An 18468-nucleotide genomic window follows, 5' to 3' on the forward strand; every position below is an offset into this window, starting at 1 on the left:
CCAGTCGGGGGGATTAAAGTCCCAAATTTTGGCCTCTGGCCGCTCGCCTATATGGAGCGTTGTGGCCCAGTGGATCAGTCTCCGGACTTTGAAACAGAGGGTCGTGGGTTCGAATCCCAGCCATGGCGTAATTTCCTTCAACAAGAAACTGATCCACAATGTGCTGCACTTAACCCAGGTGAGGTAAATGGGTACCGGTAGGAAGAAATTCCTTAAAAAGCTGTGTGCGCTATGAACGCCTAGCTTAGCCGGGTAATATAGGAGCGCCTTGAGCACCTAACAAGGTGGATATGTGCGCAATATAAATACCCTATATTATATTATTATTATATGCTATGAATATCCCTAAAGAGAAAATAACTAAATAAAATGAATGTAATTGCTCTTACCATTCTACTTATATATAACACTACTACTATTACTACTACTACTACTACTAGTACTACTACTACTACTGCTACTGCTACTACTACTACTGCTGCTGCTGCTGCTTCTACTACAACTACTACTACTACTACTACTACTAGTACTGCTACTATTACTACTACTACTACTACTAACTATTGCTGCTACTACATTACTACTTCTGCTGCCGCTGCTGCTGCTACTACTACTACCACTACTACTACCGCCACTACTACTAATACTGCATATATTAATAATATACTACTACTACTACTACTACAACAACTATTACTACTACTGTCATGTCTGTATATATCTGGAAGTAGCGAGGAGTTGGTACAGTTCAAATTAAAAGGAAATCCAAACCTTAAAGTAATATTCCACGCTTCTTACAATGCTTTCTCATTTGTAACTTTCCTATTTTACAGATCACCCGAGCTATGGCAGTATCCCCCACGACCGCGGCGGATACCATGAAAAGGGTGTTAACATGCGATCTTTGCAAGTCAGACATCCTGAAAGAACCAAGGTATCTCAAATGTCCTCACGCATTTTGCACAGAGTGCCTCCTGATTTTCTTGTACCCAGCAGACAGTATAGAAGACACATGTAAGGTCACACGTCCCACCTGCCAGGAGATCACTCGGTTCCCTAGAGGAGACATACGAGTTTTTCTAAGAGAGTCGAGCAAGATTGCCATCTCTTGGAAAACCCTGGCTGCTAACGAAGGCACACCCATGATTCATGGGTCAACAAAGACTGCAACCATCGAAGAAAATAAATCCCGTTTTTCTTTTAAATGTTGTATTCTGATATAAAAAGACTTTGTTTTCGTTTAGTGCACGTCAGAATGGAACCATAAAGTTTGACGGTTTTTTAATTTTTTTTTATTTGCAATTTAGTTATTACCCTTGACATTGTTGATGGACGTTACAAACTTTGAAAAGACTTTGGAACTAATAATCTTGCCAATAAATCTCGATTCAATCATCTTTTTCCAACTGCTCCTGAATAAAGGGGATCAGCTATGAGGCTCCGAAGCAAAGCAAAGGAAACTGCAGAGAAGTTTTAAGACGTATGGACTGACTTCGTGTTAGTCTGGTACCCTACTTGATGGAGCTGATTAATGAACTGATCAATGCATTAGTTAGTGTTTGGTTTTAATTTTGCCAAAATATGAAGCTAATCGCATGCAGTTATTGACGAAATTTAAAGTAATGTTTTTTATTGATCTTTCTAAATTTCAATCCCTGCTTTTTCTAAATATTTACAATTCTTTCACAACTTCCCTTTAAAACTTTCATCAGTCAATCGTATTTGATCATTATCGCTATTCCACATTTTGTCACATACATTCAACTATTTTTTTAAAGTCAACCGTTTAACCCCTAAAATATGAAGCTAATGCAGTAATTTATTAACGAATTTCTAATATTATATTTATCACTTAATTCTCATTTCAATTCAGTTTCAATTCAATTCAAATTTTCCTTATATCATATCTCTCTTTGTAATTGTTAATGAATTTACTTTGTCATTATACTACATGTATTTTAATCAAATTTTTATATTTCGATTCCACAATATTTCCGCATAATATTATTATAGCTATATTATTCATTGTTATGTATTTCATTTTTAATGTATTGATTCATGTTAATTTACAAGTAAATGCATCACAATTCCGCTTGACCGCTGTGACGTATGATTTTTATCAATATACCATTCATCTATCTATCATAATTTAAATAAGAATTAACCTGTAAATGAACACTGTGAGCAACAGGATGTGTATTGTCTCTACGTCGATCTTAAAGGGATGCTCCGGGCTGAAAATATTGATATCTCAATAAATAAAGTAAAATTCACAGAGAAAAATGCTGAAAATTTAATCAAAATCGGATAATAAATATTTATTTCTGTTAATTCTACTCTATTTATTGAAATATAAATATTTTCAGCCCGGAGCATCCCTTTAAATATTTTCTGCGCTAACTTACATAAAAATTAGACAGTTTAAGCGCCGTGCAATCTTCATCAACGTACATGTTTTCGTTTGTCGGCAATTAAGACATAATTATTAGACATATGACATATAAGGCATTTGAGGCATATACGACATATAAGGCATATGGCATACAGTATAAGGCATTTTACACAGTTTACCGTCATATACTATTCGATATTTTGTATCACATTGGTGTCAAAGGTTATGATAGTGGTTAAGATCGTATTTAGAAAAAGAGCAAAGGTAACTAAAATAGTTGATTGTATGTCTTAACTTGCCCCGGTTACCATTGGAGTGCCTCAAGGCTAAATATTAGGGTCATTAATGTTTGCAATTTACATCAATAGTCTTCCATTGGCTTTTACTGATCTCGAATGCAAAGTACATGTGTATGCTAATGATAGCGTCTTGCTTTGTAGAGCAAAAATGTTGATGAATAGCAAAATGATATGCAAGTTGTCTACAGGTATTGGTTTGCAAAATAATAAGCTGACATTGAACTTAAAGAAAAAAAAAATGTTACTAGGCACTCGACAAAAGCTTAAAGAATTTTCTAATCTGTATTTAAAGGACAAGTCCACCCCCAACAAAAAGTTGATTTGAATAAAAAGAGAAAAATCCAACAAACATAACACTGAAAATTTCATCAAAATCGGATGTAAAATAAGAAAGTTATGATATTTTAAAGTTGCACTTATTGTCACAAAATAGTTATATGCACATCCTGGTCGGTTTGCAAATGAGGAGACTGATGATGTCATCCACTCACTATTTCTTTTGTATTTTATTATGTGAAATATGAAATATTCTATTTTTCTTCTCATTCTCAAGTGAAACAACGACTAATTCCGCCCTGAACATGTGGAATTAACATTGTTTAATACTATATGGCACAGTCAAGTTGGTCCTTATTGTCGAATCTGTAAAAAATGAAATATTGTATAATTCAAACAATAAAAAACAAAAGAAATAGTGAGTTAGGGACATCATCGACTGTCTCATTTGCATGCAACTGAGTTGTGCATATCACTGTTTTGTGAAAAATAAGTGGAACTTATAAATTTCATAACTTTCTTATTTTACATCCGATTTTGATGAAATTTTCAGCGTTATGCTAGTTTGATTTTTCTATATTTATTCAAATCATCATTTTCCTGGGGAGGACTTGACATTTAATGCTCTCCAATCAGCACATCGAGGAAGTTAAGAAATCTAAACATCGTGGTATTGTGCGTGATGCACAATTCGTATGGAAAGAGCGCATCGATTATACAGCCAGTAATGTATCTCAAAGAAATAGGGGTTTTAACAGCGATCTGCTAAACCGGTTTTACCAAATGAAATGTTTAAGATGTTATGTTGTTTTTTAATTATGCCACTTCTAGAATATTACGATGTTCCATGGTCAAATGCCTCATCGACACATCTCGATAGATTAGTAAAGTTACACAATAGAATGGCTAGAATGTTTCTGGGTGCACATCCACGAACTCACATAGTTGATATATTTAGAGAACTAAAGTGGCAAGAACTGCCCATTCGATGAAATCAACGTAGAATGATCTAAGTCTATAAAATGCCTGTATGGCCTAGCACCTGATTATCTGAAATGTATCTTCTCCAGGCCAATTCATGAAATTGAAACACGATTGTGCATGAATAGCTCTCTCAGTAATACCATAAAGTTGAATAATTATTGTGCGGCCAGTCGGACATTTGAATTCATGGGATATGCTGGATGGGACAACCTCAATGTAAATAAAAAAGGCGGTCGTTAAATGCTTTTAAATCATGATTTAATTATCAAAATTGAAAGAAATTTTGATTTTCCGTATATCGTATAAAACAATCAAAATAAATGAGGGAAAGTAGTTATTTTAAAGCCTGGTTTAACAAAAATGTGTGATGATTTGATATCAATTTTATTTCAATTATTGGATTAGGGCGAGCTTCATAATTTTTATGATCTGTTTAGATTTCGATGTGTATTATTTGTGTTTGTTTGTCTTTTTTCAATTCTTTTGAGTTCAATAGTAATAGATATGTATATAAGTAAATATTTAATTTGTACTAATTTAATTTGTATGTATTACTGATCTAATAACAAATTTTATGTTATGACAGGGTCGTTGTGGAAAGCAGTTTTAAAACAGACAATGCCACCCTGTTTAAATAAAACTACAAATGAATTTTTTAAATATGAGCGCGAACCGCAAGCAATTTTTTTGGTTCGATTTTGTTTTTGTATTTGTAAAGTCTATTCCTTACATTCTTCACATTATTCCTCATTTTATTTTTATTACATTTTTTAATTAACTCCTTTCCTACTTTTCACTCTCTTTTGCACCGCCAACAAAAGAGGGATTGGAGGGGAGCTTTGACAACAGTTTTGTAAAAATATTATTTTACTTTCCACAAGTGGCAACCAGGTAAATGTCATTTTCATATGTAAGTGGAAGGCGTTGTATTCATGCATAATGCATTGGCTAAAAGAACAAATCTATTCCAACAGTCTTGAATCGTAAATTGCATCAATGCTAATGGGGGTACATAATAATAATAATCATAATAATAATAAAAATAATGATAATCGGATTTTATTTATCGAAAATTACAATTTAAAAGTATCTTAGCACTATAAACAGGTGAACATTAGAAATACTGAACCTACTTACAATACACAAATTGGAAATTACATTTAGAGGATTTGGAAGTTGGAATTACCTACATGTACATGTATAATCATATTGTATGATTATTGAGGAAATTTAATTTTTCTTGAAAAGGTAAGACTTTAACATAAACTTGAATAGATCGAGAGAGAGCATTCTTTAACACTATAGTTTCGGGAAGTTTGGTCCGTAGTTGAGGGACTGCATATTGAAATGCTCTTTGTCCGTATGACCCTGAGTATACATTTATAAGGGCTACGAACATCTTGCTGTTACGTAGCTGCCTGATAGGATGTCTGAGAAGCTGTTTTAAGGAAATAGGGCTTTACTTGGGTCAACACATTATACAGTATGATTTAAATTCCTCTCTTTAATAATTGTTTCGTTCTATATCTTTTTCACCTGTGACATTAATGGAGAGTGGGAGTGGATTATACACCCTCTGCCCCCAGAATCGGCTCCTCTCCAAAAATGTGCTATCAATATCTCATTTTAATGAGGGGGGAGGGGGAAATGACCTTCACGTGCATGCACGATATCAAGAAGTTGATTTGAATTGCCACACACAGTTGCTCAAGAAATTATGTTTTGATTGAGCTTAATATTTTAATAAGACATATCCCTTTCAATTTAGTTTTGATTTAGAGAATTCGGATTTTATAAATAATTGTTTTTGACACATTTATAAAGAATAAAGACCCATAAATCAAGTTTTCTATTTAAGCAGAATTATTGCTATGATTTCACTGGCGTGTCTATAGCATGTGCATCTATGCGGATCCGGTTCTAGGCAGATACGGTTCTAAGAACACTAATGACTATCTGCGGCGTATCGCGTTCCAACTCCGGCGGATTCAGAACCAACAAAAAGGCTGGGAGGTTGCGTAGAATTAAATTATGAACAGGTGACTTGTATACGCACTCATCATCGGGTACATCATCCAGCCCGTTTTATTTATAAACGATCTCCCTAACCCATCATATTCAACCCACATAAAACCTCCCTCACCATAATCAACTTACACCCAACACACCCCTCGCATACACACCCTCACAAACTACTTTATTTATTATTATTCTTACTTTTGATATTATTTCGCTGTCTTTGTGCTCTACATCTCATTTCAAGAATATATTCCTACCCCCCCCCACTGTTGGTGATCTTTGCGACGAGGTATAAAAAAATTTGCTACAGTTCAGTTGATGACCCCACCCCCCCCCCCCCTTCACCAAATATCTTGAAAATCCCCTTGAAAGACCATCCTACCAGTGGTCGGACTTCACTATTTAGCCAAGGAAAATACAAATACGTTTGACAATGAAATCCCCATATTGCACTATCTCTTGACCTTGCGAGAATATTTCTTCTATTTACCCACTCAAATCTCGATTTGCTGCTCTATTGTATGGATCATGTTTGTCAATTGTGGCCCAACAACTAGTAGTATTGACAAGGCTCTTACAAAGGAATTTGTTTAATTTTCGAGCATTTCACTTGTCAGCATTTCTCAATTTCTCTAATTAAAATTTGTCATGTCGCATAATTTCGTGAATGAGCTGTGTTCCATATAGGAATACAAATTAGGCGTGTCGTTACTTGAAAATTGTCTGATCATCATTAACAGCGTAATTCTCTCATTAAAGGTCAAGTCCACCTCAGAAAAATTTTGATTTAAATCAATAGAGAAAAATCGGATAAGCATAATGATGAAAATTTCATCAAAATCGGATGTAAAATAAAAAAGTTATGGCATTTTAAAGTTTCGCTTATTTTTCACAAAATAGTTATATGCACAACTGAGTCACATGCATATGAGAGAATCGATGATGTCCCTCACTCACTATTTATTTTGTTTTTTATTGTTTGAATTATACAATATTTCAATTTTTACAGATTTGACAGTAAGGATCAACTTGACTGAACCATAAAATGTTAAACACTGGTAATTCCACATGTTCAGGGAGAAATAAAACTTTGTTTCACAGGACAATGAGGAGAAAATAAGAATATTTCATGCTTTCATATAATAAAATGCAAAAGAAATAGTAAGTGATGTCATCAGTTCCCTCATTTGCATAAACCGACCGGGATGTGCATATAATTATTTTGTGAAATTAAGCGAAACTTTAAAATGTCATATATTTCTTATTTTACACCCGATTTTGATGAAATTTTCAGTGTTATGCTTGTGGGATTTTTCTCTGTTTATTCAAATCCGCTTTTTGTTGGGGTGGACTTGTCCTATAATTTCATTCCATTCAGACAAAGACTGATGGCGCCCCCTCCATTGTAACTTGATATTTATCATGAAGAGACCAATGATCTATTCGTTCTTGTATCATGTTTGAAAATGGGGCCTGTACTGGAAGCAAATAGGGCGCGTCATTCATTGAACAAGATGGATAAAGTGGATTAACGCAGATACTGACATGGATTACGTAAAAAAGCTTTTAGGAGAGGATATACATGAATTTATGCTTATGGGTTACAAACAGAAACAAAGCAGAATTTAAACAATTTCTCGTTATAAATCTGTGTACCTTCGTTTACTTCAATTTCATATAGCACAAAAACAACGATGTACATGGTACAATAAAGTAAAAACATAAACATACATGTAGGTGGGTTTTTTTAAAGAAAAATGTACAATATTATATTTCATTATCGTGATATGCGAGTACACGAAAGCCACTTTTTTCAAGTTTTGTAAGGTTTAAACGTAGATCATATAAATCAAGGGCCTTTTCCACTCATTCAATGAACAAGGTTATAATATAACCTTGTTCTCTATGTGTGGCAAAATAAGGTTGGCAATGTTTGGCTTATTTTCTCTTTTTCTTTGGAACAAATGCTTGATTGTTTGATACTGTCAGATTCCATTACAGCTAATCATCATATAACTTGGTTCTTAAGGAAACTTGATTCTTCTAATTATTTAGTTCTGAATTGAAAATAGAGAATGAAAAATGAAAATTTTCTTTGCATATTACTTTCCACCAAAAATATGCCCAAAATTCAAGTTTTGGAGCGCAGCGGCTCTGGTGAATAAAAAATTATTTCCAAGTTACTAATGAAGAATAAATTGCAACTAGATGGAAATTTGTATTTTTGGTCACAAAAGTGTTATTTTAATTATTTTCAAAGTGTATGTTGTGTACTGCATTGGCATACCATAGTCCTACTTGTAGATTCCCCACAGGCAGGATGGTTGCAGTGAGCAAGTGGCCTTTTCATGCCTTTTCTTTTCAGTGTCAGAGTTAGACATATTTTTAATAGACAATTTCTAATTTCTGATACATTATTAAAAAAAATCGTTTCCGGAAAGAAACATCTCCGGGGTAATCACCACACCCCCTGGCAGCTACCCTTGCACAATTTGCTCCAGAATTTTATAACACTTGCTATTTGTCTTAGGAATGCGCATGACAGTTTTCATTTGTTTATCTTTCTTTTTTTTTTTTTGTTGGGGGGGGGGGGGCCTTATAAGATGTTTTGCCAATATAAAGCTGCATTATGTCAATATTGACAAAGCTAATAACTGAATTATAGTGGCCCATATTAAACTAATACAAATTATATAATTGATGCATGGTACAAGAACTTGTTTTCATTCAGAGAAGCAAGGTACATTATAAACATGAAAACATCGGTAAGGCTAAAAATGAATTCCTATTATCATTTCGCCACCTATATATCGTTCATTTTATCTTCTTATTCATGACATTTCAGTAACAGAGAGCAAATGAATTAGCATGATATATGAAATGTACAAAAAAATATAACATAACTTTCAAATACATAACGGAGCTGAATTTACAGGTTTTTAAAATACAATATGAAACGGGGACAAATTCATGATATCTGGTAGAATGAATTAGAATTACGAACATATAATACACATTTGTATAAGTTGTATAAAAAAATCGCTATTACTTACAAATATGGCAACGAAGAGACGGAAACATTTTAAGCACTGGGTTGGCAGCATGTCCTGTTCATATTCTAGGAAACATTTCTAAACTCCAAAAGACCTTTCTTCAAAATAAAATGCTAGAGTTCGCTACCTCTCCACTAAACATTTGTACATCCCAAAACATATAAAGTACGAAAGGCCATACTCCTGGTAAAACATGGGTCTTGACCCCTGAAACCTGCCATAACTATCCATCATTTTAACTTAAGCCGTTTTAAATAACATGGAACATCACATGGGCTAAAAAGCAGTTCAATAAAGATCTACCAGTCTCTTTGATCATGGACCTATTCGGGTGCACAAGGCGCCTTCTCGAGTTCATTGTAAATGTCTCTGACATTGTCGCCTCAATAGCATTCCTTTTACGTTTCTTCCCCTTAATCCCATAGGTCCTTTTCTGAACTCGGGGTTTTATTCAAATTCGAGTCTCCACCCTTTCACACGGTGAAAAAATTCCTAATTTCAACGATGATTCCAGTGAAAAATAAGGCTCATGACGAACATTTAGCACATGTGAAACCAAACTAGAACATGACTAGAATCACGATTACAATCGCAATCATAATATTACAATGATGATTCAAGATTCACGTCTGAAAAGGCCCTCAGAGTAGCCAATTGTGTTCAAAGCGACCAACAATTAAAAAAAATGTAAATTTCGGCTTCCCGTGATTTCAGCAAAAAGATAGACCATGGTCGCCTTTTCACACGTGAATCTTGAATCATCATTGTAATGATGATTGCAGACGTTCGTGAATCTAATCATGCTCTAGTTTGGTTTCACACGTGCTAAAAACTCGTCTTTAGCCTTATTTTTCACTGGAATCATCATTCAAATTACGATTTCTTTTACCGTGTGAAAGGACGGTAAGTTAAACCAGACTTCATAATACGAGCCAATAATTTGTCCTCCTAAGATAAGCCGATAACTTTCTGATTTTAAATACAGTCCCATCCAATTGTCCTATCGCTTACACATTTACACCCCAAAAAACCTATAAAGAGCATGATCTCCTTAATATAGCATCGTTTATGGGGAATGAAAACAAAAAGCTAATGAGAAGTGTAAAAATGAAAGCTGCATAAAGATGGACGAATTCAAAAGGAATAATAATAGGATCAATTAAATGATCACCATGAAAATAATATTCCAGTCGTTATCCAAAATGAAATACTATGGGTAACTTTTAAGCCGGTTATAAAACTTTTATAACATCTCTCTTTAATATTAATAGATGTCTGAATAAATGAGTAATAACTATATGGCCTTTGAAGGTTTCACATGCAATGTCGAATCAGTGATGCCCTAAATCTAAATTTCGACATTCACGGTAATTACTTGGCCTATATTTACATGTACACATGATAAATTGTATGTCGTCAATACTGTATAAGAGCATAAATATTTTTCTTGCATGACAGAATTGCCAAAGTTGCATTGGTATTTCACGCAAGTTCCTAGACCCATTTGTATAAGACAATATTGAATATTTTACGAGAAAAAAGGCTGAATCATTCATATTTTTTTTTCAAACTAAATTTATCAAATACAAAATAATAATTAGATTTAAGATGCTGGAAAAAGCATGGTTGTTTTAATCCTTGATACCCCCACCTCTCTCTTTCTCATTTCATGTTATCCTTAAATTATATCTTTTTAATTTTCTAATAGAAAACGGTATCGGTTTGTTTCTGATTTGCGTCTTGCACAGAGCCATCAACGTAGTAAATCGTATCGTAACCGTTACCGTTCTGACCAACCACCGACACTATACGAGAATCTGAGGCATTGTCATTTGCTCGCTCTGGTTCTAGGGAATACAGATTAGATCTACCATTTTCTTCTATCCCTTTACTGCCAAAGTTGTCAAGTCCACCAGACTCCTCATCAACATCACTGATGAATATGAGTTCTCCCGTTTGCTTCCTCTCTTGTTCGGCGATACGGAGGCCGTAGTCCTCTCGGTGGCTCTTCGCAAGTACAAGACAAAACGAGAAGAAAAGGAGAATGAAAGCTACACCAGCTAGAGAAATGCCAATAGACAATGGGATGATGTAATCCGGGCGCGGTTCGGTCCCAGCAGATGTAGACGCACTGGTGGTTGGAAGACCCTCTGTACGTCCCTGTGATACTGTCCTTTGAGACATTGTCTGTTGTCGTACAGATATCGGGGAAGAATTGGGAGCAGTGTTTCCTGAAGTTTCTGTTGTTGATGTTAAAAAATCTGCTGTTGTTGATGGGGATGCTAAAGAAGACATTTCAGGTGACGCATCATCAGTAGTAATCAGACTTTCATTTTCAGTTGTAGCTTCGTCAGTTGTCAATACATTTTGAGATGTTTGTGACGATCTTGTTGACATTAAAGAGTAAGTACTTAAAGATGTGAGCTCTAAATCATTTGGTGTTGAAGATTGCCTTGTCAACGCCACCGAAGTAGATATTCCATTCAGTGTAGAATCTGTTGGAAAACCAGAGGGACTTCCATTTGATTCTTGTGTTGTAGAAAATGATTCGGTTTGAGAAATCGACAGTGACGAAGAAGGAAATGTAATATCTTCACTTGTTAAAGTTGTGGATATGGCATCTGAAGTCGAAAGCGTAGATGATGTAAAACCCGATGTCGACGATTCCACTTCCCGAGTCGTGTAGTCCATTAACATTGTGCTGCCCTGACTAACTGAGCTTGTAGCATAAGTTGAAGGTATGTGTGTCGAAGGTGCCGCGTCAGATGTCGATCCTGGTCTTAAAGATATGATAGTCGTTGCCGTTTCGGTTTCAAAGGAATTAGACGTTACGGAAGGTGTAAATGTAGTTTGTATTTCATCCGTGCTAGATTGCCCAGCAGATGACATCGGCGTTTCATTAGTGGAAGGCATGGCAATAGACGTCAAAGTCATCTGCGTTGGCTCTTGACTGGTAGCGTTGTAAACTACAACACGAATGACGTAGAGTCCTACGAACTGATCAAATGAATCCGTTAGTAAAACGCTATACGTTCCTTCATGTTCCTCCGTAACACGAGATATGAGGAGTTGCCCGACGTTATTTACTGAGTAAGAACCGATAATGTCACCTTTGGAGAGTGTTAAACCTTCAGCCGTTACCCAACTCACATTCAAATTTATTCCATTAGGTATGCGAGGGAAAATAACGTTCGTTTGACCTTCTGTGAAGAAGAGCTCTTCGGGAATAATAGAAGCTGTTGGGGTTGGACTTGACGTCATTTTAGTACTGCTGCGCGTAGTATCTGTGGATGACAAAACAGGGTTGCTTATTGAAAATAGCATAGTAGCATCAGACCTGGTACTCAGTATTGGTGTTTCTGTTTCAAATGAACTGGTTGTGGAAGAACGGTTAGGCGTGGTATCTGTAGGTTGTCTAAAATCCGTGGTGGATTCTGAAGATGGGGTCCCACTTACGCTAGAAATATCTGTCGATGTTATAGGAGTTTGTGTCGGTTCTTGACTGGTAGTGCTGTAAACGATCACTCGAATGACATACAGGCCTATGAATTCTCCAAGTGAGTCCGTCAGCAAAACACTGTAAGTTCCTTCATGCGATTCTGATACACGAGATATTAGAAGTTGACCAAGGATACTGACGGAGTAGGAACCTACACTATCACCTTTAGAGAGCGTGGATCCATCGGACGTTACCCAAGTAACGTTTACACTGATTCCATTCGGTATACGGGGGAAAACGACGTTTGATTGACCCTCTCTTAAGAATAACTCTTCTGGGTATGCAACTGTTGTTGGAACAGTTCTTGACGTTGTCGCTGGAACATTCTGTGTTGTGCGTTTAGTTCCTGTTGATGACATTGTTGAAAAATATGTTGATGTTTCTCGGGTCGTAAAGTTATCATCAGTGATCGCAGGATTCGATGTGGTTCGAATAATCGTCGAGTCAGAAAATAGGTTGGCATTAGAAGATGGTATTGGGGAATCAGATGTTACAATTCGGGTCGGCGTATGTGACGCTGACATTTGTGTTTGCGTAACACTATCCGATGTTCCTGAAAGCGTACTTAAATCAGATGTAATAGGGGTCCGAGATTCAGATGTTGATTCCGTGCTTGAAACTGGCGTTGTGGGCTCGGAGTACTGCACTCGAATGACATTCAGATCGCGGAGATAACCATCTGCATCAATAATGGACACTGTATAAGTTCCAAGATTTTCGTCCTTCACTGGTTGTATGATTAATCTTCCATCATCGGTTACATTGTAAGGTCCTATTGACTCGTCCTTTTCTAAGGTTATCCCGTCTGGTGTTATCCAAATGACGTCAGAACTGTTGGTAATAATATAATGCGGTGGAAGAACAGCTTGACCTATTTGTGTAAGTATCACAACGAAGAAGTCTTCATCTGGTGCATCCGAGGTCCTCGTAGGACTACTTGATGGATTATTGGTGGACGATGATTCAGTTGGCTGTGAAGAACCTACTGTATTCGTGTAGTTTGAAATTACGGACGTGAAACCTGTTGACATTGTTTCTACTGACGTTGTTGTATTGGTGGTGTCTGTTGTCGTTAACTCAGGAGACCCCGTTGAGGGGGTCATAAGTTCCACGCGGATGATATTAAGATCTATAAGTGTGTTGTCTAGCGTTGTAATCGTCGCGGTGTAAACTCCGAGGCTTGTATCTTCAACAGGCTCTATCAGAAGATGACCATCGGATCTAACCTCGTAAGGACCGGCCGTATCATTTTCTGCCAAGCGTTCACCATCCGGTGTTACCCAAATGATGTTTACCTCGATGTCAAATGGGTATCTAGGTGATAAAATGGTTTGATTTCTAGAATATAAAATAACAGTAAAGTCATCCCTATCAGTAACAATTTTAGTCGTTGTTACAGTTGTTGTATCTTGTTCGGATTCGTTGCTAGTTGTCTTTTCTTCAATGGGTATAGTAGTAGTCGCTTCAGCGGAAGTAGTCACGACGACAGTTGTTTGAAGAGTGGTTATTTTCACTGTAGGTTTTGTTGTAGGTAACATAAAAACCACGCGAATGACATTCACATCCAAGACTATCCCACCGTTGTCGGTTATGACAACTGTATACACTCCAACCAAAGATTCAGTAATCGGTTCCACTTTCAAGAAACCATCATTGGAAACACTGAATGGAAAGATAGTTTGATTCTTGGTAACACGCGTGCCATCTGGGGTTACCCAAATGACAACCAGATCTTGAGAATTTGGATATTCTGGAGAAAGCACAACACTTTCTAAAGATGTGATTGAAACAGTGAATGAATCCCTGTCAACAACATCGCTCTCCGTTGATAGAAATGGGTCGAGAGTAGTTCGTCTACTTGAAAAAATAGAATCTGCTGTAGTCGTACCTTCCCTAGGTGTTACACTTGCAGTAAATGATGTCCTAGATGGCCCTTCACTCGAAACAACTCTCGTACTTCTCTCCGATATGGTAGTTGACTCCGATGATATCTGAATTCTAAATACTTTAAAGTCCAATTCCAACCCCGACATATCGGTGACAAATACAACATAAGTTCCAACGTTCATATCACCTACTGGCATGATCTGTAAATCTCCATCGGAGGAAACGCTGTATGGGTCACTTGTGTCGTTCAAAAATAGGATTTGACCATCAGGGGTTACCCATCGGAAAATGACATCGACTTGGCTTGCTGGTTTTGGTGAAATAAGTACTGCCCCGTTCCGATCTACAAGAATGATACCAGAGGGGTCTGCCGATGAAAATATCTGCCCAGTCACAGGTTGTGAAGAAGGGGGTGATGAGCGCTGTGGTGGGACAGTTGATCCCTTTGTTGACGTACTTGGAGAAAGGCTGCTTTGAGAAGTCATTGTGGTGCTAACATTAGTTGTAAATGTTCTTGACTGGGTTGGAGCTGAAGTAGATGGAGCATTTGTTGATAACAGTGACGGAATGATAGAATCCGCTGTTAACGTTCCTGGAGACGATGGTTGATTGCTTTGAGGGGTTGCCGTGCTTTTAGCGTCAGTTGAAAATTCTGTTGACGCTAAAGTAGTCATGCTAGTGGGGAATCTCACACGAACTATTACTGATGTAACTACGATATTACTTAAATCTATCACAGACAGCCTATATATCCCTTCATCAGACATGATGACACGATTAATTACAAGAGTACCATCAGTCGAGACAGAAAATCTATCAATACTTTCATTCTTTTGGATTCGGATTCCACCTGGTGTTATCCAGATGAAATTGTAATCTTGTGGAAATTGAATATTCGGTAAAATGGACCCTATTCCGCCCAGAACAATGACAATTTCATATGATTCTGTTTGACTTTGGATGGTTGTTCTTACATCCTGCCTCAAAGATACACGAACAACTGTCGACGTTACTACTGTATTATTTAAATCGATCACTGAAAACCTATATATCCCAGCATCAGATTCAATTACAAGATTGATTTCTAGACTACCATCGGTTAACACAGTAAATCTGTCGACACTTTCATTCTTTTGAATTCGGAGCCCCCCTGGTGTTATCCAAATGTAATTATAACTTTCTGGATATTGGTTATTTGAAATAATGTGTCCTAAAGTTCCAGGAACTATATCCGCATCGTATGAATTCGACTGTGACGACAGCGTGCTAGTCCCTGCGGCATCCGATGTTGTCATCGGTGTGGAGTTTGATCTTGATGTTGAAGATCTAGACTCGGTGCTTTGGGAACGTGGAGTTGTAATTTCCGGCGGAACAGAGAGTTCCAGTGAAATGGTTTCAGTTGCTACAATGTTTCGACCATCTAAGACGTCACAGATGTATTCCCCTACATCAGCTAGGGATGCAGAGAGGATCAAAAGATCGCCATCTGACGTTACCTGATGTACTTCGTTTGCCGTGTCTGGAGGCAAAAAAATCCCTCCAGGTAACTCCCAGGATATTTGCCAATCTGGATTCGATTCAGCTGGGCACACAAGTAGGACACTGCTTCCAAGGGATCCCATATAAGTGCATTCAAAATCAGTTGCATTTAAAACGGACAGTTGTGTATTAGCCAAAGCAACTGGGCTTGCACAGGTTATGGTATTGGTCTCCAAAGTTGACCGCAACCATTTAACATGGCAATCGCAATGCAATGGGTTTCCTGTAAGATCAATACGGACTAGGTCCATGTCTTTCTCAAAATTAAAGACTGCCCTGTTGAGAGTCGTGAAACTATTTCCGCCCAAGTTTAGAACTAACAAGTCCAAGAGTTCCCCGAAAAGACGACGAGGGAGGAATGATAATGAATTCGATGCGAGGTTCAGTTCTGTTAGGTTGGTTAGGTTCTGAAAGGTATCGGATGGAAGAAAGTCGATCACATTATTTGCCAAATTCAGGACACGAAGACCCCCAAGTGCGTCAAAAGTAGAGGAATTCACAAATCGAATGCGATTGGATTCCATGTTCAAGACCTCCAAGCTGCTCAGGTGCTGAAATATATCACCCGATATTACCGATATAACATTGTCGGCTAAACTCAAATCAACCAAACTTGAAAGATCTTTGAATGCATCCGTTGATATATCTGACATGGAATTAGTGCTCATATCCAAATGTGTGATATTAGATCCCGAAAGAAAATTATTTGGTAAAGACCGGAATCTGTTGCTAATGAGATTGAGTCGACGCAGATTTGGCAGGATAGCAATGGCACCCTCGGTGACATGATCAGCGGACGTGCCCTCGACTCGTAAGAACTCTAACTGCGGAATTCCTAGGAGTAGGCTCTCATCGATCGCCGTTATGGCTCCGGCACGATAAATCCCCAAGGAAGTGAGATTCTGCAGTGGTGCAAAGGCACCGGGTTCGATATATTCAATATTACGTGATATGATGTTAAGTTCCATTAGGTTGGGAAGTCCTCCAAGATCTGAAGCGGATATATTAGTAATATCATGTGAGAGCAGTGTCAATACAGTGGTAGTGCCGGGTATCCAATCGGGTATTCTCCCATCTGGAAGTGCTGGCACACAGGTTAACCTGAAATCGTAGCACTGGCAATCACTGGGGCATGTCTGGCCAGCCACCCCGTTCGCGTGTATCGTGATCAGCAGAAGAATCAGTGTCTTGATGAGCACTACAACGCCATACGTATGCTGCTGCATCATGGACAGACTCTGCAATATATGAACAAAACAATGTCTTTTTAGGAATCTCATGGTTTATACTGAAAATTGCATATTGTTTGAAATATTATTGTAGTATTGAGCGTTTTCGGGAACATTCCCTTCATGTAAAGTCACGTCTCTTTTATGTTGCCATTTGTCCGTGGTAATAAGCTTAGCGATTGATAATACAGTGGATTTCAACCAAAGTTTGCAGTTACACTAGCTCTTATAATAAATCCTCAAGTATGTTGGAGGGGGGGGGGGGTACAGGGCCAAGAACATTCTTTTAACAGTTATTCTTAATTAAGCTGTCGGTAGCATATTCCGGTTTGGAAATTTATTTTCACATTCTCTGCTTTTGAGGGCAACCAATTAAGTTTTGAATCATAATGATAATATATTTATATGGGCACGTCATTTGTAATTCGCTGGTACGCATCTTTAGAAGATGTTTTTGGCGCAGTAAAGAAAAGAAAGGAAATACTAAAAAACATACCAAACAGGGGTAAGCTAAACTTGTTTAAAAAAAAAAACAGGTTTAAGGCACCCAAAACCTTTGTCTTTATACAAGATATCATGCAAATTTTCTTATATTCAACAATGAACACGGTCTCACCTTCAACTTTGTGGTTTAAATGATAATGATGGTTGACGATGAAATTATACCAATGCACTGACAAGAAATAAATGGCAAGGTCCACAAAGCGGGAGTTGCTGTGGTAAAAAAAGAATACAGATTTAGTAAAGAATGTAGTGAACACTAATCGTAAAAGAAAACATTTGGCCGATAATGTTGTTATTGTACTATTTGTTGTTGTTTAGGACAGAGACTTTTCCCATTATAAGATCTGTAAATTTGTAAATTGTGAATGTAAAAATTGTTAAATGTAGTTAACTAATAGGCATAGGATTCTAATAAGAAAAAACTGTAAAAGGAAACCGATGACTGATGAATTGTTTATACTTATGATTCACCCGGTTCTTGTAATGGAATTACTTTTACACAAACCTCCCTTATTATAGATATTAATTTCAATTGTTAAAATACACCTTGTTACTTTTGTCTGACAACTAGAATCAAAAGGGTTGCCAAGAGCTACGGTACTGTTATAAAAATTGCTAAAAAAAGTGCATGAGCAGTACCTTAGAAATATATTTTAATTGTAAAATATAAATATCCTTTCTGTGCTCGTTGAGATAAATAAACTGTTAAAGTACTGTTGTGAAAAATGAAAATTCATATACTTACATGGCAAATGATTCTTTAAAAAACGCCTGCATATATTGCAAT

Source organism: Lytechinus pictus, chromosome 13 (assembly GCF_037042905.1).
Source record: "Lytechinus pictus isolate F3 Inbred chromosome 13, Lp3.0, whole genome shotgun sequence".
NCBI lineage: Eukaryota > Metazoa > Echinodermata > Echinoidea > Temnopleuroida > Toxopneustidae > Lytechinus > Lytechinus pictus.